At 27.0% G+C, this 24,085-nt stretch overlaps 1 protein-coding gene across 2 annotated transcripts in view; it reads left to right on the forward strand.

Moving 5' to 3' along the window:
- The first annotated feature begins 470 nt into the window (after positions 1 to 470).
- LOC112593588 (dual 3',5'-cyclic-AMP and -GMP phosphodiesterase 11A-like) overlaps positions 471 to 24,085 on the forward strand; it is a 97,844-nt gene continuing 74,229 nt past the window's right edge. For both annotated transcript variants that reach the window (XM_025338061.1, XM_025338062.1), the window contains exon 1: positions 471 to 590. The gene's annotated coding sequence lies outside the window, so the exon portion shown is untranslated. The remainder of the gene's footprint in view (positions 591 to 24,085) is intronic.

Below are 24,085 nucleotides of genomic sequence, written 5' to 3' on the forward strand. Positions count from 1 at the left end.
ACTGGGCGCGACGTAGGCCCGCGCGTAGGAAGGAGCAGAGGGTGCTCACGAGTGGACGAAATAGGTAGAGGTATTATATCTCTTTTTACCGCGCACTAGATCACAAAATAACAGTATAATATTGCCGTGTCATACGGTTAACTAGAACATCGTACATTTTGTGTCGGATGTGCCGTTGAACAGAAGAATAAGTAAAAGCGACCGGACGTGTCGTGGCAACCAATGCGTCGGTCGCATTTGTTTATTATTAAAACATAATGTACGATATTATTGCGTATTGCCCACGTGATAATAATATCAGGCGCGTACAATAATATTATACTAATATATACACAAACTGCCGTGCCGCCATCGTTACGATAATAATCGTATTCGTCGTCCGACGCCGTCGGTGGCAGCACTGCCACACCGCCGCCCGGCGTAATGAAGACCCATAAGCACGTCGTTCCCACAGCAACCGTCGGCAGAACGCTACTTAAAGTTCAGCTCTCCGGTGCGTGGTGTCCGCCGAGACCGTACCCGACTGCTGTTCCGTGCCAACACGTTTTTCTAAGTTCACGTTCGAGACACGGCGGCCGTTACTTCAGCAGGTAACTGATAATGTTTTCCAATAATTTTTTTTTTTTTTTTTTATTCTTACGTTGCATTTGCATAATAAAAACGCTATATAGTGTTTATCATTAGTCTCACGCGTAATTATTAAGAATATTATGATAAAATTATTTATTATAATTATTATTATTTTTTTTTTTTTTTAATCGTTTTTTGTCCGATTTTTCTTGCTGTAATCTGTAGTCTTATTGCAGTCTGCCAACAACAAGAACTAACCCATCGGTTACTTTAAATCATGATGTGTACGCACTAGACCTGAACTTTATAATTATATATAGTTTAATCGTTTTCCGTGCACGTATGGTAGTAAAAAAAAAAAAAAAAAAATTAAATAAAATTCACGAAACAATATTTTATTGTATACATACTTACGTCATGAAAACGTGATAAATAACCCCCTCCAACCGTTCGCCGCGCAGTTGATTTTCCGTCAGGGGACCTTTGAGAGTAACACAGTTAACGTGTTTCGACTATGGTTGTTCGCGCAAGTTATCGAGTGCGATAACTTCAAATAGATATTAATGCCGCCCTAATCGCGACTCCTCTCTTCTGGGGTCGATGGCCCTATTATGTGCTATTTTAAAATCGATTGCCCGACAGTAAAAACGAATTAGTAGATCAACGGCCCTAACAATCACGTATCTTTACGGAATTATAACCGCCGTAAAGATTACGTATAGATATTGCCCTATCTCAGGTGATATAGGGTCATTGGCCACTAATTTCGAATAGCATATTTTTTGGTGTTGTCGGAGACACCGGCAAAAGGAATAGTGTCTCCTCGGTGCGACGCCTTCGTGGTAACAAGTTGTCGGCACGTTGCCGCCTCAGACCGTCTTGTGAACAGTGTCCAAGTATCCAAGTGTGCGCCCGTTTTAGATTTTCACCTTCGCATAGGTCGGTTTTCTTGTGTTTGAAATCAAAACGGTTACACCTCTCACGTTCCGAACCGTATATATATATATCGTTGTCGCGATCTCCGCACTTCGTTAAACTTAAATATATATATATACATTGTATTACGGTCTTAGTTGGGTACTGATCCGTATTTATATATATATATTGTTGTCGCGATCTCCGCGCTTCGTTAAACTTAAATATATATATATATACATTGGTTGGTGATCTTAGTTTGGTATTGATCCGTATATTTATATATCGTTGTTGCGACATCCGCACTCTGCTAAACTTAAATATATATATATACATTGCCTTGCGGTCTTCGTCTAAAATTGAGGCTGTGTCGTTCCGATCGTCGCTAAATTAATATAACATTACAACGCGACTTCCGTTGTGTACCGATCGGTCGACGTGTGTGAATTACAAGTGTGGTCTACTATCAGATCTTATTATCATTGTTTTGGTTGCCTGTTGTTATACCGTCGTGCTCAAGACGAAACAGCTGACCAGTGGCCTGACTGTCGCCGTCAATTGGTCACCTGCCAACGACAACATCGGCATAGGAACGGAGTCAATGTAAATGCTGTCATTATTTCTCATATCTATATCGTATATTATGCTACAAATTGCACCACGAATTGTTTAGATCGTGTTTGGTCAGATATTATTATTATTATTTGCTACTTATTCTTATTATTATTATTATCAATTAATGACGAAAATGGACAGATATCTGTTAGTCTATTATCAATCATTGTATAAACTGTCAACACTTCGTCGTTGGTGATACGTTAATTTATACGTTGTCATATTATAATTGTGTAATCCATACTTTACATACAACTCGAATGTTTATATTTTGTATGGTCACCTCTCTTTAAGCAATTCTCCAGGTTTATTCCAAGTTCATCTTTCGGTGGTGTAGTCATCGAGGCCGACCACAGATTCGTAGGAGCCTCGTGGCTAAACAATGGTATTATATAATAAATTGTGTCATCGAAACGCTACTGAAGTTCGAAAAGAATATTGTGTACGTGTTTTTCGGCTTGTATGCATAATAATCATGGACTGGTAAAAAATATAGCCTGTTTTATATAATTTATTCGTTCGAGAAGAACGCTATCGTTATTTTTTAATCCAACCAATTGTAATGTGAAATGTAATGTTAGTTTGGGACTTGAACGATAAAACCACGAATATATTATTATGCATGTATTATAGCGGGGATATTAACGGAATTCGCTTTTCATTCATTTTTTACAAAAGTTTTTGAGCGTTAGGTATTTATAATATTAATTTACAAACAAACGTTTGTGAATGACCGAATCATGTTTAAGGGACAGTTAGCATAATTTCTTTCTAGGTCGGACTTTCTACACTATTGTTTTAAAATATGTGGATGCAGAAAAATATAATTTGAATTATTTTTCTTGTAAGACTATATTTAATTTACTAGTGCTATTTAAAATGTTAACATTATCTATGAATTATTAAAAGGAAAAAACCATAATATTATCATTATTTTTTTTTACTATTATTCAAATTTAAGATTTTGTAAATTTATTTTAAAACAAGTATTTTTGTTTTAAGCTATTAAGCTTTAAGTATGATAATTATTATGTTTTTAAGTTTTATTAAATACTTATTTTATTATCATAGTAAATTTATCAAAAATTAAAATTAAATTTTTTTGAACATATTTATATGATGTTTGGGAGAAACGAAAAGTCGTTGAAACCATTAAATTGTTTTTTAAATATTACGTATTTATTGTTTATTGAACTTTGGTTCAATTCAAAGAGTAACATGCGGTTAATAAGAATATAAAAATAATAACATATGGAATTGAATAAATATTTATAATTTTATTTTCCTAACGTTTGATATTTTTCCGACACTGTGTAAATTATATACACATCTGGAAAGTCTAAACTCAATGCATTTGATATAAATAAAAAATTTCCAGTTTTAATTTTTTCAAACAGTTTGTTAAAATTTAACATATGTAATAAAGTGCAATTAATGATATGTATAATTTATTATACTAATCAACTATAGATACACTTATAAAAATATAGTACTGGTATATGAATATACTGATTTTATAAAAACAACATATTTTTCTAAAATGATTTGAAAGTGTAAACTTTAACTATTTAAAAAAATTAATTGGTAGGTAATATTAATTGCACTGGTAGCTGATATGCGTGTGCTCTATAAAATATCATTAGGTATTTTATCTCCAAATAATTTATATGTATTGTCAATATATTTTTGAACTAGATCAACAATGTTGAATTTAGGCTGTTCAATGTTAAATATTAAAACATATAAACTCAAGTCGAAATTTAAATTATTTGGGCTACGATCAAGAATTATTCGATTTAAAGTTTAAACTAATACTCAATTGACCTGGTTATAAAGGTACTATATGCATTTTATATTACAAATGGTTATTACGTAATAAAAACTTCTAATACACCAGCCTGAGGTTTCAATTCCTATAGTATGAAAATATTATTAATTTGAGATTTTTTTTATCTTTATTCATCTTTATTAGCATATTTAAGAATAAAAAATAATATAAACAATATTTATATACTGAGAGACTATATTAATTTATATTGTATTATTGATTGTAATTGACGATAAATGTTATATTTAAAATAACAAAAATATAAATTAAATTATAAAATAGTAAATATAAATGTAAAAGTTACATAGACATATTTTAAATCTAAAACTGATAAACAATTATAAAATAAACAATTAACATAAATTATATGTTTTAAAATAATTCTGGAATGAAATATATTTTAAAATAAATAAAATTATTTATTGAGGTAAAGTATTTAATTCTTATAATTTTCATCTCATTTATTTTTAAGTACTAGAAGTTGAATGTTCATTGACAAATATATTATTCTAGTTAAACTCTTTTACTTTTTATGAATATTCAATTTTATAATCAATATTATATGCTATATTAACACATAGGTTAGTTAAAAAAAATAACTTAAATGTTATATTATAGTAAATGCCTTTAACAATGCAAAATTATACGGTGTAATAATACGTTTACAACAATAGTGATAATTTAAGCTATGATATGACATATTATTATAACGAAACATATTATAACATATTATTATAAGAAAACATGTTTTTGTTTCAATATTTGTTAAATATTATGAATTTTAAGTAAATACATGTTTCATTACGCTATCATAATAATAACCTGCACAGATTTATAACAATTTTTATTATTAATAAAATCTATAGTTTGTCTTAACCGAATTTAACGTATACAAATACGTAAAATAAGTATTTTAAAAATATAAATGTCTATTATACATATAAATGCGAATTAGTATCATTTATGTTTTTAAAATTTGAATAGATATTTCTGTTAATACTCTATAGAATTATAAAATGTATACCTAACTGGGTTCAAATTTTCATCATTCTTACCTAAAGCATTATATTACGATGTATTATACTTCATAAAATAAATACTCATAAATTTAAACCTTATTAATGATTTCGAGAAAAGTTGTTTGAAAAATAAAATCGTTGATTTAGGTGTTGAGTGGTTATGTTGTGATTATTATATTAAGTGTTATAAAGTGTACTACCATTGAGTACCTATGTATACAATTTATATTATTCAATAGTATTCATTTGTGTGATCTTCATTGGTAAACGTAAATTAATCTAAAATTGTATTCATTGTTATCAGGGTTTGCATTTGAAAAAAAAAGTTGTGTTATACGTTATTCAGAATTAAAACGTTATTCAAATTTTGTGTTTATCGTTATACAGAATTAAAATTTTTAGTATATTTTATAAATTACAACTATTAAATAATTAGAAATAAACTATTTCATTTAATGATGTACTTTATATTACGTTTTGTGTTATGTTTTGTTTGATGGTATTTCATATATTTTGTTAATCGTTATGTTTTGTTTTGTGTAATTTAACTATTTATGTTTATCGTTTTCCGTTATAATTACGTTTACAAATTTTAATCATTTTTTGTTAAATTTAACGTTACTATAACGTTTTCAAGCCCTGATTGTTTTGTTTAAACAAAATTAAGGAATGATGTACACTTTTGAAATCGAGTAACTTTTGTAATAGTTTGTAATTACTGTTTACTAGTTTTCGTTGTTTTAACGGGTTGTTTGAATTTTTCTCTAAAGGGTCTGAGTGAAAAATACACAAGACATACGTACAGATATTGTCTACAGCCGATTCGAATACCATTAGATTTTCAATATGGATATTGAATATATTATAAGTTATAACTATTTGTTTACCTCCTGACGACGTACTCGTCTAAGAAATATTGGTGAAAAGGGTTTGTTTTTTCTGTACTCATAGACGTCATTAGAAACGTACCAGTGTGTCTAATGTCAACATTTATCACCAAATAGACTCTCCAATATTACAGTGTGAACGAAACTGTACGTTTGCAATATATATAACGCATTTACCGTGGTAATAGGAATAAAAGTGTCTATGAAATGAAAAAAACATCATCGCATAAAATATGGCCACTCGTTTAAATGAAAAATAACTTTTGGATAATGGGATTTTTGTCAGGGTCTTGAAGGTTTGTATCATTTTTTTTTTTTTTATTTTATATTTAATATAATATATACATATTATTGCGACGCATAACGTTCTTCAATTAGGAACATAATTTTTTTTTAAGTACTTTTCATTTTTAGTAAGAAATAAATCAGGCTTAATTTTTTATGTCTATAGAACTTGCTTTTGTTTTTTGACAAATTTTTTGGGGTGTTAAATAAATCAAATAAAAAGTAGTTAATCAAGAAATAATTGAATAAAGAAAAAAATATCTAAAAGATCAATTCTATTTCCTAATGTATTATGTTTTTATTTAATTAAGCATACTTATTTTATTACTTTTTTAATAATATATATAATATTAAATTTACAGACAAAAGTAAAATATTTCTTTTAATACAAACACAAATAGTAAAATGTAATAATATTTAATACATTATTGATTGATTTGTATAATACCTGATAGAAGCGTATTATTAACATTAATATTCTCTTCTAAACTGATTTTCATAATTCAATTTTTCTCTGATATTAAAATAATTAAACTCTATGTAAAATTATAATCACATTTTCATTGATAAGAATTGAACTTTTAAAATGTGTTCTATCTACATACTTTTTATACTTAATTCAAGCTATAACATAAACACAATATACTCATTTATAATATTATATACCTAGTATATATTATATTCTACTATAATAATTATGTATATTTACAGTGGGCATAATCTTTGCATTCGTCGAGTGTAAATTTGCGACTATTCGAAAATGCTATTCATACTATGCTTATTTGATTTTATAAAATGTGAATAATGAACAGTAATTTATTTTTAAACTCCTATATGTATATTATATCACAGATGTATTATAACAGTAAACCTAAAAAATTCTGTTAATATTTAGGTTTATGCTATGTTTATCTGATTTATAATGTATGTCGTATATTCTGTTGACAATCTGCAAACTGTTGAAAATACACCATGATAGAATGAATTAAAATAAAATATTTAACTAATTAAAAAAAAAAAAAAAAACTGAACCATTTTGAATTTATTGTAATATTTAAAATAACAGTTCATAAAATTAAATAGATTTAGTTAAAAATGTAATTTATTTGGGCAAACACCTTTGGGAGAATTATACTTTTATTTTCATGGCTTATAAATAAAACATTTTAAATTCTATCGATAATATTAGTTTTAGTTGAATATTTTCCAAAATTTTTCTTATAATTTATATTTTGTTCTTTATTAATTATTCTGAAATTATAAAAAATGTACAAAAATGTTTTTTTTTTTTTTTATGAGGGGGGATTTTCTGGCTTTTAAGACCATCTCGTACAGCAAATTTCCCTCTGTCTTTCTTAATCTTCAGCTACTTTCCTCCAGTATGCTCTTTGGATCTACAGCTTTAACTTCTTTCTTCACATTGTTTTCCCATTTAAGGCGTGGTCTGGCTAGCGTTTTTTATCCTATTAGTTCCTCTTCATTTACTAATTTTATCATTGCGCCATTTTTTCTTTAGGTGTGTCCGGTTCACATTAACCTTGTTTTTGCAGCTTCTCTGTATTACACGGTTTGTGGAATATGTTTAAGAACTCCTCATTAGTTTGTGATTTTAACCCTCTGGTTCGTGAACTAAGATATTAGCCATAGATCCGTATTTTCTTTCAAAGGTGTTTGATCTTATTTCCTTTATCTTTTAGTGCCCATTTTTTGAGTCATATAATATGGTGAGGCTTATTAATGTCATATACATTATAACTTTTAAATTTAAAGATATCGATCTGGATTTTAGCAGGATTCTGGTACCAAAATAGCATTTGTTTGCCAAATTTATTTTTTCTAATATATCCATTTTTATAAAAGTTTATACAATTTTAATGTAATAATATTATCTACATTTTATTTTTAAGTTTTATTCATCAGTGAATGATAATTTATGTTCTTGTATTGTATTTGAAGAGTATTACATTTTTTTACACGTTGTCTTCAGTACATTTTGTAAATACAACACAATATTAATTATTTTTTAAAAGGTATTTGTACCTATTATATTCTTATTTACCCATTTACCAGATAAATATTATAGTTTATTAGGGTATAGTTACTACCAATCACATTTTCTTGTGATTTGACAACCATAGGGCTAATTATTATTTATTATACCATGGAATTTACTACTCGTTTTAGTTAGAATCTAATAAGGCTATTATTTTTTTCTTTTTAAAATTTTTACAAATATTCGTAATATATTTTAATTCATGTATTGTATATTATTGATGGAAACTATTTCATTATTTATTTCTCACATTCCAATAAATGCCATTTAATTTTTCTTTATATTCTATAGTTTACATAGGCCAACAACTGTGAACGATTTCTTTTTGTTAACCAGTCATATGGTACATCATGTAAAATAGTATATTGTATTGAAAATCCAAAAATGCTAATTGCATTTATACAACACTTATTTATAAAAATTGACATTAAAGTAGAATATAATATCAACAAAAAAAAAATTATATAATATATTATATTTTATTGATTTCATTTTAGTTATATCATATACGTATGCGTAAACATATACTGTTAAGTAACCTGTCAATTATTATCATAATTATTAAATCAATCAATTTTATTTATAAAAAAGGAATATCTGATTTGTCATTTCTTATTATTCTTATTTGTTTTAATTAAAAAATAAAGTACCGATTTAAAGTAATAATATAAATTATTATTATTTTTTTTTTGGAAAAAATTTTTACAGTTTAAATATTTCTTTAAATAGTTGTATTTTTTAATATTTCGTTATAATTTATTATTTTTTTTTTACTTCATTGAATGATTGTTTATATATTTTTAATTTCTTATTCTAAAATAGAATATTTTTCAAAATACTTTGATATATATAAATCGAAATTCACACAAGTCGTTTATGAGTTATGAGGTATTAAAAGTTTAGGTGAGCGGTCAATGGAGTGGAGAAGTACAGGAATACTCTGAAAAATGTTCTTGTACTTTTCCATTTACCAAGACTTTAAATACTTATAACTTATAAACTAATCACTAAAATTTCGAATTCATATGTCATAATACTCTGTAAATTATTTTGCTTTAGAATATGAAATTAAAAATATATGCTGTCATTTAAAAAGGTAAAAACATTAAAAAGAATGTTGTTTTATTTTGACTAGAAATCATCTAAAAAAATATTTTTTCAAAAGTATTAATAGATTTTGAAATAATGAATGTTATTTGATACAAAAAAAAAAAATCGTTTTATATTATAAGAGGAAAATAAATGTATTTTATCAAATAATGCTATACCTACTTATTTATCAAAGTTATGATAGATTGTACTTACCTGACAGTACAGGAAATGTATGTGGAGATAAAAATGTATGTATAGTTCCTCTAGAAAATTAAACCAAACACAGTATATTTATAACTATAATTGTTTGGTGGTGTAGTGTTTCGTGTTCTTTATAACTTTGTCTATACGTCATTTTCAGTTTTAATCTACGTATACATAATATATTTATTTAAATTCTAAATAGAGTGATGAATGCATTTGTTTTAAATTGATATGTGTTTTTTATGTCTTTCGACGCCTTTCAAAGAAATAAAAATGTTTTAGTTTTAAATGTTGTGGATAGTTTATGATTAAAAATTGGATGTAGTTTATATTTTGGAAGTCAAAAGTAAAAAATTCCTTGTACTTTTCTAATATTTGGAAAAAATAAAGAAACAAAATAATTAAAATCAAAGAAAAGCGAAAATTTTTACATAGAATTGATTTTTAAATTTTGTTATAGTTAAAAACAAATAATTGAGTGTTAATATTTTTATTTGAAGGATAATTTCACTGGTTTTGAACTATTTATAGACAGTTGAAATTTTCGTTGTTTTTTATTGTCAATTTAATTCTATAGACTCTATATAAGTTGTTAATAATAAAAATTAAAAAAAAAAAATCGGCCGTAAATTTACAAAAAAAATTATAATCGTTTAAAGTTAGAATTTTAACGAATTTCGCCAACATTGTGTTGTGGTTATAATTTATAAAATGTTTTAATATTAATATTCTTAAAATAAGTTTTGTATAATATGATTCTTTATTGGTTTTTAAATCAGTATTATAAAAAAAAAAGTTCTACTAGGAATTTAATTAAACTTTTTATGAGGGTTTCAATTTCAAATTTTTACTACATTGGATATTCGCCAATATTATAAGTATTTATCTTCAAATAAGATGTTAATTATCTTGTTACAGTTTAAAAAACGTTGTTTAACGTTTTTTTTTATGCCATGAATTTTCTTCTACGTAATGATATTTTCAAAATATTTAAGATTAATTTTAAGATATTACATGAACCTTTTCACATTATGTTACGGTAAGGTGGCTATGGGCCAGGTTAGGTTAGGTATATTAATAATGTAATAAATGCAATGTTTTCGCAAAAATACAACCAACCTTCAATAATAGGTACTATCAGTGAAATAAAATATTTTAATAGCAATATAAAAGAGATTTTATAAAATATACTAAGTTATATAGGCCGCTAGACCGTTTCCATTTAGAACCGTTTTTTTTTATTTGTTGTACAATGATATATCATAGAATCCAATTTTAGCACATCCATTTCAGTGAACCACTCGACACTTACTGTACAAAAAAGCAGTATTTACTTTGCCACTTACATTTTTATTATTAAAACCCTTCATAGAATAATAATTGAATTGTGTTATAATGATATAGTTTGGATTACGACATAAATAAATAAAAATTGTACGTATTATTATTTGCTGTAGAGAAACGGCACTTCTAAATGATAAGTAATAGTGATGTAATTTTAAAATCGTTATTACAATATACTCATATTATATTTAGATGGTATTTTATTTAATAGTATTTCAAAATGTTTAATTTTTAATTAATAATTAGAGATTGTTTGACATTGAAATTTAATCATAATTACTTTTAGTTTATTAAATTGAATTTTATTGTGCCCTGTACAGTTTGAAAACATTAAACATAATAATCATCCAATACCTTAATCAAAGTTTTCAGGCCGCGATGCACACATGTTCTTAAGGCTTTTCTCGTAAACATTTAAGCGTTAACTGTCAACAATTTGCAATTTTTTTTTATCCCTTGTTAATTAGTCAGAAATTTTTTTTACTTAATTAAACATTTTATTTATTTTATATCATAAGGGTGTAATATAAATACGTCGTCAACATCGAGATTTTCTTATTTGTTATCGACATTAGATCCGTGCTTACAGTAAACTGTGTCATAATGTTATGTGACGTGACATCCAATTCTCAATATTATTTCGTAAAGACTGAAAAACGGAAAATATTATAATATTGTATTTGGTATACTCGCAAACGGGTATAATTATAATAATTTTCATGTTAGTTAATATAAGAAAAATGTGGTCATCGCAAATTGATTCTGGATCAAAATGTTTTTAAACAAAAGTGTTAGTGCTACTACGTCCTGGTAAAACAAATCTGTAAAATTTTATAAGGACGTTTGTGAGCTCTGTCACTTCCGGCCAGCATCAACTGTTCCCTGAGGATTTTTCAGGGCGGCGCCATTGCGTCAAGGTTAGACGCATATCAGCTACCTATGTATATTATTCACAAGTTCTTCACAGTAGGTTGTCTCTACAATCGTAATTTATAATTTATTTTAATTCCGTTTAATACAATTGAAGATATGTATAAGTTTTTAAAATGTAAATTATAACATAAATAATTAGTATATTACGTGATTGCTAAGTCGTTTCAAATGATAAAAAAATATTTTAAGCTAATTTAATTGGTAATATTCATACTAAATAGTTAAATAATTTTATATTTATTAATCATGTAATATGGTTCTCGTCCATTGCCCTCAAGTTGATAAGAATTTTACAATAAATTTGATCTTTGTTGTAGAACCGAAAATAAACACAATACTATATATTATTATAATATATATAAAACCGTATATCTATATATTAATTGTATTTTGTATTTTTTTTCATGTTTTAAGTGAGGATGAGACTATGTTAGTATTACTTCCTCATGAGTACAGCATACTATATAATATCTAGACAATCTAGAAAATGGTCATAAGTGGACCACTTTAAAGAATTTCGATCATGATTATCGAAATAATTGAACCATACAAGTTCTTTCAAATGCTCTGATTTTTGTTAAAATTAATTATTGAAACAAACTTTTTTCTAACATTTTACATGTCCTTCAGTTTTCTGTACAATTGTTTTTATGTTCTTAAATCCTAATGGAGTGCACTTACGTTGAATGCAATTTCTGTTAGTTTTTATTTTATGACCTAACTGATCTTTGTTTGATTGTAAGTTGGGAGATAAGAGAAAATGCTAAAATGAGGTACCTAAAAAAGTCAAGGTCGTAAGAGAGTTTTTACACATTGAATTTAATGAGTAATACGAGAAGAATAAAGTGATTCGTTTTCTGTTCGAAGAATGTATTTTCAAATATAATAATAATTTATAAACGGCAGTAAATAATTAAGAAAACTGATTTAAAGCGTTAGTTATAGAATGTACAATATATACAATTTATAGATAAGAATAAAAATAATAATAATAATTATAAATTATAAAAACAGATCAATCAAATTTTGTTTATCAATAAAAGTTTAAAAAGTCCCTAAATCCGTAGTAATTATTATTATTATTTTTTTTTATTACTATTGGTAATAATTATATAAAATTATTGAAGTTTATTATTTATAAGAATTAAGTAAATAATTAGATAGGTACATAATTTGATATCTCACGCTTAAATGAAAACGAAATGGTTTATTTTGTCATAGTAAACGTAATTGGTCAATTTTAAATTAAATTAATATGTACTGGTAACTTAACAATCATTTGAAAATTTTTTACACAAGTAATCTTAGATATTTAAATTAAATAAAGATGTGATTCAGTATTTTAAGTCTGAATAACATTTTTCGTTTCAAAAATAAATATATTTATTTTGTGAAATGTTAAATGATAAAAAATATACATGCATAAAAGCCGATTTATTTTTATTCGACCTATATTTTTATAGTATTTTAAAGATAGATATTTTCTAAAATTAGGAACATCTTGACATTGGACTCAATAAAAAAAAAAAAGCGTGCGAAATACATGACGGAAAAAATATATGATACTTATTTAATAATACTGGTTACTTCACAGAAAAAACAAATTTTTATCAAACGGATAAATATGTCTTAAAAGCACAGGCGGTCAATCGTTGATGGATGCATAGAACGATTTTTGACGTTATATAATATGACGCAGCGATGTTTTTTTGTAATAATTATAACTTATATTATTCGTTTGTACACTGCAGCAGACTTCACCACACACGTCGTCTGTATAATAACGACACATTCATATATGGCCCGGTACACAATAATACTGTTATGCATAATATATATATATATATATATACGCTGGTTATGCGCACGATTTCCTTACTTAAGCCGTGTCGTAATAATTTTCCGAAAATTACTCCGCGGGACGGTTAGCAGTAAACGTGACGCACGCATGAATTATTGCCCGGACAACGTTATATATATAAAAAAATATTGCTCTTGAAGAGAGTGGTCATTTTATAAGTTTGCAACATATGTCAAAACTTCCGGAGGAAAAACAAATTCGCAACGTTTTGTTCTGTTCTTTTCTTAAAGTTCACCGCAGTGACACCGAGCCAAATAAATTGGCCACATCCGTTACAGCGGCCATCGATCATGACCATGCGTAAGATATATTATACACCCATATGATGTATGTGGGTGCATGTTCGATTATTATTCCGAAGCGGTGCAGGATTTCACTCTCATTAGTCACCTATATATACTACACACATCACCGTATATTAAAATATCATGTATACACACTGTTAAGACTTCGTTTTCGGGATCAAGTCAACTGGTCGTCGTGCACCGGTCAAACTGACTTCATACACATCATTCGTGGATGTAGGTTGCACGTGCGGCAACCCTTTCCTCTTGCCACCACAATCGTCGGAAAAAAATCAGATCCATCACTAAGGTTTATTCGGGTCCATATAAATACATGTATATATGTGCATGGCCTCCGCAGTGTCTACGAAAAAAGGATGATGGACCGTGGTCTTGACGGGTGCATATGCGCTGCATATATGTCGTTTTATTGCATATATAGACTATGTCAGTATACCAAGCTCAGATAGGGCTATTTTTCAATTTTGCTTCGTATACAATATATCACACGGTCAATGCCGCGGATCGGAATCCTTCTAAATCCTCAGACCGGTCAGACGCACCTTAGGAATTTCCGAATCGATGTACAGACCGCGAGAATGTATTACAACGTTTATATTATAATAGATTGTATTGCGGTGTCGAGATGAAATGCCGAGAGCCACGAACCGTTTTTTTTTTATTTTTCGACAATGGTCGCTCTCAGCTCGGAAGTTTTCAAGACTAGAATTCGAATCGATATTATACACGGGGTACGGATGTGTAGTATACGTATTACGTACCGTGTATGTGTGTTATGGATGTCATCAAATATTGGTGTACGTTCTATCAATCTGCTGTGTTCCCTGACAAATCGCTGTTGCCGCAATTTAACGCGTATGTACGTCAAGTCGACGGATTTTTATGGGGCGATAACAAATAACAATATATATTATTATATTTTATTGCAGTGCTCTGTTTGATACTTCATTAATTTTTTATTTACACATCGTGATTTATAAACAACAGGATCAATACTCACTATTTTTTAAATCCTGTTTGGTAACTATAATTGGTTGGTGAGCACACGTTAAAACAGCTGTTTGGGGGGGGGGGGGGTTGTACACAAGATTTACGAGCTCTGCGGTTTGTTTCCAGTGTAAACGTAGAACAAAAGTCTGCGCGATAATGAATGATTATTAGTGGTAGATGAGAGTAGTACAGGAGTTTTCTTGTTAGATTAAAATACATGATGACTATTGCCTCTACTTAACCTTTATATCATCATGAATTTCATTATAAACTTTTGTTTAGAAGCACTTAGTATGTTCGTTAACTTTATTGTACGTAACGTAAATCAGTACCACGTGTGAAAAAAAAATTATCACCCATAAGTTCTGTACTAAACAACGTTTGTTATTTAGATTAGTGTAATTTAATATATTTAGAATGACTAACATTTTTTTGATAATGATTCATTGAGAAATGAGAATACATTTTTTCTTCGAGGAGCCATAAAAAACAAAAACACTTCTATTGGAATTCATTTGGAGGAGGGGGTTGGGTTAATGAGTGTCAATGGTATATTCTAACAGACGGAGATTGATTTTAAAATCATCAACGATCGATTAGTCGATTGCAATGTACTCTTTGCAGACTCTAAATTTAACATAAAAAATATATATATTTATAAATGGTAAGCAAAATAAAATATTATTGCTTGTTATACATTTATGTTTTTATAAAATGAAATAATTTCTTAATATATTAATCTAAAATGATTAAGTAAATATTTTCCGAAATTAACAGGACAAACAAAAAGTTAATTATTATTTTAATATAACCCCTAAATTTCATTAGGACATTATTTCTCTAGGTTAACTTAAATTTAATCAGTGAAGATAATTTTCTAATTTACTTACATTAATTTAAATTGTTTTTCGGGAAGAGATAAATGTTCAGTTCGTGCCATGAAAAACCTCTTCGTATTTATTGTAATAGTACTGTAAAAATTAATACATTGTACCAAGACAAAAAGTCTCAACGCACAAAATAGACATTTTAATAAATCAATATAACATTCATCATACATAATATTAGGTACATCATAAATCTAGGTACGAATTCAGATAAGGAGCTATTAACCTTACGAATTGAAATACCCACTGTAGACAATAGTACTCATGACCGATCAATAACAACTAGTTCGTATTGCGTGGCAAAGACGAAAACATGCTATACTAACTATTATAATCCATAAATACTTGATGTGTTATTTTTTTATTGTGCAGATATTAATTTTTGATTGTTCGATTGTCGTGTTCGAATCACCGTTCACGTTTTTGGTTGCAATTTCGTGGACTAACTACTAATATTCTTTGATAAGTTTTTTCATACTATAATTAATTAGTCTTGAGATATTACACCAGCTAGAATGAAATGTACTGGAAAATAAAACAAGGGTTATTTCACGAAGTTATGAAAGCCCATTCTACACAAACCGTTTAATTTTATTCGTTATATCCAATTGAATTGGAATGAGAAATGTTACAAAACGGACAATGGTATTTTCTAATCTCGTGTTTTGTATGCGAATGGTCTTATAACAATGACCTTCTTGAGATAATAATTGATTTCGTACCGTTTCTATCATACGTTTTTACGACAAGCGATGCAAACTGCAGTTGACGCGTATTATATTATTAAAAAACTCAATATGCGCAATCTGTGTCTATGTATATAAATATTAAAATTCCAGAAACACAGACTATCGTGCTTGCTACATGGTTACATAGGTGATTATCGTATACTTATTTGTATATTTTATTACAGCGTGAAACGCGAATATTTGGTGACGAAAGAGAGACAATTGTTGAATAGATCATCTCCTCTTGGCTGACCGTTTGGCGGAGCGGCAGTGGGTCGTGATAAAACGCGTTCGTTTTCAATACGTCCCCAAAATTTAACGATCGGTCATCAGTTTCAACGAAAGTGATAGCGAGAGCATGTTCTCGGACACAACACACACACATTATTTATTGATATTATAATTATAATATAAACGCGCGATGTCACGAAGGTATTATACAAACGGTTGTATAATAATTTAATATTTATCGTCTGGCTGCAGTGTCTAATAAGGTTAAAAGGTTTTTCAAGTCAAAGCTACGTATACCTTACAATAGTTTTGGTAATACGAATGGGTTAAAGTTGAAACAGATGTTATTATAATGTGTGGTCACATTGTCGTACAGAAAAATAAAACTAATGAAAAACCACTCAAACGATCGTGATCCAAGAGGAATGATTTTCCTAATTTTAAATCATGTTTCCCGGGTTGTAGTGACGACCATCTTGGATATCCGTTTTCCACACTTCTACACAACTCTGTTTGGTCTACTCTAGAGTTTAATAATGCAGTTGAATAATATCATTCGCACGGCCAATACCACGAGGATGTGTACTACAATCGTTCGAAACACCCATCGTGGTCTATAATATAATATCGTAATGGATTTGTGCGAATTTTCGTCTTTTTTTCATTTTGCCGGAAAATTTGTCTAAGTGATTAATAATAACAGGTTGTAGTTTAATAAAAAAAAAGTACCTTATTGAACGTGGCATCTAACGCCACCACCATTTTGTAGCTGACACGAAAAAATGTAATACCCACGGCCACGTCGGCTCTTACTAAGGTCATATTTTTCCTCCCTCGGGTAAGCTATAATTTACTATCGTTGTTCATTTGTTTAAGTAGGTAAATGACGAATATCTACTTAATAGCCGATTTTAAAATAAATAGATTGTTTTAAATTATACATAATTAATACAATAATCTGATTAATAAAATGAAAAAATATATTTGTTCAATATATTTTGATTTACTCGATTCATTTGACTTACCATCTAACAGATTATTTGGATTACGGTGGGTATTGCTCATATTATATTAAATATTGAATGAGTATACTTTCATATTCTATTATATAAGTTCAACGATTGAGGAACAATAAATGAGGCCACTTGCAAGTTTATAAATAAATGTAACGTCAGCACTTTCACGGTGGACTACAGGACATTTTAGCTGTAGATAAGCTTTTAAATCATTGATTTTTACACCTTCGTGGACTCCACCGAGTTACTTTTGTGTATCTGATTTAATACATCTCGTAGAACCATTGTTTTCGTTTCAGCCTTCAGATGTGTTCGATTGTGAGGTAAGACGTATTGGGCATCGTGAAATGTGTATATTTCAAAATTTGGTGGTTGAACCCACGCACATTTTGCTTATACGATAACTTGATATATAATGTATAATATAAATAGCGATTTTGTGAACATGACTCGAAAGTTTTATGTTTTGAGTTTGTGGTTCTGTTACATGATAACTTTATGGTAAGTTTTATTGTGGAATCGAAATTCTCAGAAAAGTCTGAACGAGCAGCTGGTTTTATGGAGAATGATTTGATTTGAATTCATTTATATTTATATATAGTTTTACACTATCATAATTGCTGTAATTTTCTGTTTGTCAGTTAACATTCGATTCCGTATAATATATAGGTACATAGTTTCAAATCGATACGTCGGGACATTCGGCGGTGACGCATATTTGACTCGCATTCCACGCTCGTGTCGTGAAAACGAAAATTCCTGTATTATTCGCTGATTTAGAATCAAGAACTGACGATTGTTAGGGTTGTCCAGTAAAAGTCACGCGATCATTTGTGGTACAGAAAATTAGTTTTTAAAAAATGATTTTAAGCTAGACATTTGCAACTTGCAAAACAGTAACATTTCATCAAAATTAAATTAAATACGCTGCAGCGAGCGATATTTCATTTATCATTGGTCGTATTTTTTCCTTCTGATGCAATTAGTACATTTTGAGTACCGATTGCTATGGAATAATAAATTTAAATAGAAAAATTAACCGTGCGTTTTTACCATTTCTCAGTTTAATCTTATTATGTTTCATTAGTATATTTTGTTTTCTATACAAATACACAAGATTAATAGTTTTTTATTTTTCCAAAATATGGTAGTTTACTCTATACCTATATTATATTATTGTTATTTAAAGTGCTGTTTAATATACATTTTAGTTTATAAAACCTAAATCAACCTTATTTAAATATGTGTACTATTTAATATGATACGTTAATGTTCTGTGCAATTTCTTGAAATAAGGAATTGAAAAGAAAAAAATAGACTTTACAGTTTATATATTTTTAATTTTACAAAATGTTCTAAATATTATATTTATATCGAAAAAAATGAAGTTTTTGATAATTAAATAATAATTTCATGAAAATAATGAAGAAAGTATTATTTTTTTAGTTTTATAATATTATATTATAATTAAATTGGTTCTATTGTATACTAAAATATTATGTTTAAACTTTAAAAAAAACAGCTATTGAGTTGCGTTCCTTCGTAATAACTTAAGATTTAATTTAATTTAAAAAAATAAAGGTTCTATTAGCATGAGTGCTTTAAGTAAAATTGTTGATAACATAATACTTATATGATATATCGATCACCATATTTAATGTGTATTTTAAACAGTACAGCTGTTTAGTTCGGTAATTTATTCGAACTTTGGAAACAACGCTCTTTGCCAAGAAATACGTTATTTCAATGTGTATAACTACCATCTATGATGGAGGATAAATTGTTTTTCTTATTTTATTATATACAAAGCTGTACGGCGAGACATTTTTAAAGGTCGTTTTTTATAAAATATGAAGTAATTTCATTCAATTTGGAAAATTCATTGAGAGTCTTAATATAATATCATAATAAATATTGAAAACTACAATATTAAAAACATTTATAAAGTAAATGTTATTGAAAAAAATATAAATGATACTTAAATTCGTTATACTCTGATATTATATTAGAATAAGTAAGTTTATATTGATTTTGTACTTCCGAGTAATTGGAAGAAAGCAATAGAAAGAGAAAAATAATTTTTAAAAATTTTTTATTGAAAAGAATAATAATATGAAAGATAAAAATATAGGTTGATAGTTGTAATATATTAAATTGTATTTAATCACATTTAAGAAATGTGAACTGTATACTTTAGTTAATTTTAAATACATGATACATCTTGTACTCTTGTTTCATATACTCTAATTTTTATTGATAAAATTATCTTCGCAATGATTAGATAACATATTTTGGTACCATTAGTAATTAACATTTTTGAATGAGTATTGTATATTTTACCAGAGTATATGAAGATATTTATGACATTAGACATAAACATAAATCCTTTTGATTCAAATTATGATAGGCAAATATTAATTATTCATCTAAATTACAAAATCTATTAAAATCGTATTAAATAAAAAAATTATAATAATTTAAAAAATAGAATTTTTTCATAAAAATGGTTGTAGGTTAGGTAGATAAAAAATGTATTCCACCGAGAAGCTAGTTATTATTTTAATTAGTTCCGTGTCATTTAAACATTCAGACGACTCATTAAATTATAAAATTATGAACATTTTTCATTTTACCGAAAAACTTGTCTTAATAGTTATTTTTTTATTACTCATATTTTTATATAACATGATAAAAAATACTAATAATTATTAGATTAACATTTATGTTAATAAAATAATAAAATATTTTTTCTTCTTAAATAGTATTGGCGTTTTACTTTAACGTGAATATTTAATTGAAATTGTATTGTTATATACACTCATAATTATTTATAACTGATAAGTAATAATGACTAGTTAATTAACTAATAAATTGATCACTGTTAGTCAAAAGTAAGAGACTTAGGTATTTAGTGGATTCTAAATTCTAGAAAAGTTGAACAAATTGGTAGATAAAAGTACAAAAACTTTCATACTGAGCTACAACATTATTTTTTCAACTGAGCTATTTTGTTTAACGTGTTCGTCTCGTCTGTGAAATTGTCTTTCATATCCACTAGTCAGTATAGTTTTAGTAGGAACCTAAGCGTACGTGACATTATATTATTACACATAGGAATTTTTAATTAATTTAGCGAACAATAGTCTGCTTTTAAATGCTTAAAATACCATTAATACGTAGGTATATTTTGTATTGAAATATATATATTTTTTTATAATTTTGTTTACTTGTATTTGTAATATTTATTTTTTTTGATAAAAGTATTGACTAAATATCGACCATTTAATTTTATCTCATCACTTTACAAAATATAAATTAAAGGTTTATCGAAAAATTAAAATACTTTACTTGATTTTAATGTATATTATAAGCATACGTAACATTATAAAATTAAAATATTTTAAATATTATAAATTATAATATCATGTTATAAATTGTACGATACGTAGGTAGTTTAAAACGAACAAGTTGATATTGCTACTCTTCATGAAACGAAACTTTTCTGTATTGGTTTTTTATTTTTTATAGATAATTAAGAGTAAGAAAAAGAAAGTAGTAAAGTATAGAGAATAATTCAGTAGGTGTAGGCGTACTTCGTTATTAAATAAGTCTTTATAATGGATGTGTTAAATTTGAATTTAATAATAAATCATTGTATACGAAAAATGATACTGAGAGGTGACGGTCTGTCAGTCAGTAATATTAAGTAAGTTTATTTTTGTATTATGTACGTATAATTCTATATTATTGTAATTTATACGATAAGCATTGTATAATATAAATAGGCAATGGTTTAATATTAATCTGAATGCTTTTAAAATGTCATTGCAGTGTATAACAAAATATAATGATATAATATGTAAAAATTTGAAGTCCTCACGAATATTGTTGAAAGACAATTAAAATTATTATTCTTTGTTTAAGTATCAAATGTCGTCAACATTTGAATTTAAAATGTCTATTTAAAATAAATTGTGACAATATAATTTTTTTAGATTTCATTTTTACAGCTTTTAACACCCATTAATTAAATAGGTACAATAATAAATTATTTTGAATATTACGTAGAAAATGTTTATTCTACAAAATAGCGCAGTAATAAGAAAAATCACCAAACCACGGTAAGTATACCGTCATAATAAAAACAGACATTACTTTTAGAATCTAAAATTCTTTCGTAATATATTTTTTATATCAAGATGTGTCTAGATTCATGATCATTAGTAAAAAGTTAGTGTATTAAGTTAGAAAAAAAATAAATAGGTTTTCTCAATAAAAAAATAAAAATAAGTAATTTTATATTTTGCACTTAAAATATGTAAATCTAATCTTCAAACTTTCTTAGGATTTATATTTTAATTCATAGTATTGGTGTAATGGAACTAATAGGGTAAGAAATTTATTCAGATTCATAATATATTAGAAACGTAAATTTTGACTTAACGAGCACTTTGACATACGTACACATAGTACATGTATAATTAAAAACTTTTCTACTTCAATATTTTTAATCCAATACAATTTCATGAGATGGAATATTTGAAAAACTTAATTTACAACTGTGCGTTTAAATTAATATCGCGGAAATTGTTCGAAATTAGAAAACATAAATAATTAGGATAGTTAAAAAACAAAAAAAAAATGGCAGTTTTTAAACTTTTTATAAACCATTCACTTATATTAAAGTTCAGTCACGTATTATTTATGATAATAAACAAATAATGATAGTTCAATAATTTTAATTAAAAATAATATTATAATACCATAATAAATAATGTAAGATAGAGCAGTTATAATATGAAATAAAACCAGAATTAGTATTATAACAATATTACTAAGAAATCAGAAATGATTTGCAATGCATTTATTTATAATATAGATAGGTATTTGAAAATAATTTCAGAATATTTTTGTATTAATCTTTTTATTTTATATTTAATTAAAATGTTTGCAAATAGTCCGGTAATTCGTTTAAAACCCGAGAAGGTTGGGTTTACATGCTTGAAATAATCAAGAAAAAGTCGCGTTCAATCATACCTACATAATTTTAAGCTTAAATTCAAGAAAAATATTAGGTTTTTTCTGAAATTTTATTTTTTCTATATCATTTTAATAGAAAATTATACTTATACACGTGTAATCATGAACCAGCTATATTAAGCTATGTGTATTTTTAATATTTTTTTAAATTTAGGATGAACAATAACTTTCTATTTTAGCGTATATACGTGCCTCACTGCTCCATTGGTAATCTCTTCGTATTGAAAATATATCACGTATACTAGAATTTGAAAATAACTATACTGTATAATATTATAACAAATTATACTCTGATTTTGGTTTATTAGGTATTTACTTAAATGCTTTATAAAAATATATTATTTTATGATACGTTAAAAGTTTTATTTTAAACGATCGTATCAAAATTTTGTTCGAACGTTTATCGAAACACACAATATCATTTTGTTGGCGCTAACAATTACTATTCCGGATTTTCATGTAATGTTATTGAGCTTCTTGTGTATATTTGTAATACATAATCGTCGATACTCACTCTCGGTACTGTATACTTTTTGTGTTGTGCATATTGTATAATAAATATTCTAATAACGTTCATTGAATACTATAGTCATTACATTAATATGACGTATAATATAGAGTATGACGAGTGTATATGAGATAATATGGAGAAACGTAACGTTTAATATGCCTATTTAATATTTTTGATGATGTAACATCACAAAGAGCATATGATCTAAAAAAATATGTTTTTTTCGTATTAGATATTGCCATTAAGAATTTTTTTTTAAACAAGTGCTTCTGAATGGTAATTTATCACCGAATTAACCTAACCTAACCGGGCGTTAAATCGCTCTGAGCATAATAGTTATATATTTTGTAATCGTTGTTTTTGTCGAGTGACAGCTATTTGGGGCAGGTCATTTTCCAATTTTTGTATCGCCGTGAATGAGGTTAGGATTACGTCCAGAGAAATTTGATAGATTTTTTTACAATGTCACAAATAATTTTTCGTAATCTTAAAATGTTGCAGTCATCTATAATAGTATTGTGATGGATAAAGTGACCGAGCGAAATACCGATGGTTATATTATGGGATTTTAGTCGATAAATGATAAACCACGCAGTCTTTAGTCGTTGTTGTAGTGGCTGAACAAATATAAAATAAATTTAAAAATTACATTAATATTGAGCTATATTAGAGTAAACTAGCTGTGACTATATTATACATCGATATTTTATAATTTCATGTTAATTACATCTTGCAGACGATCGATGTTAAACGAAAAAATAACTAATTGCA

Source organism: Melanaphis sacchari, unplaced genomic scaffold, assembly GCF_002803265.2.
Source record: "Melanaphis sacchari strain LSU unplaced genomic scaffold, SCAv2.0 Contig20_pilon_pilon, whole genome shotgun sequence".
Lineage (NCBI taxonomy): Eukaryota > Metazoa > Arthropoda > Insecta > Hemiptera > Aphididae > Melanaphis > Melanaphis sacchari.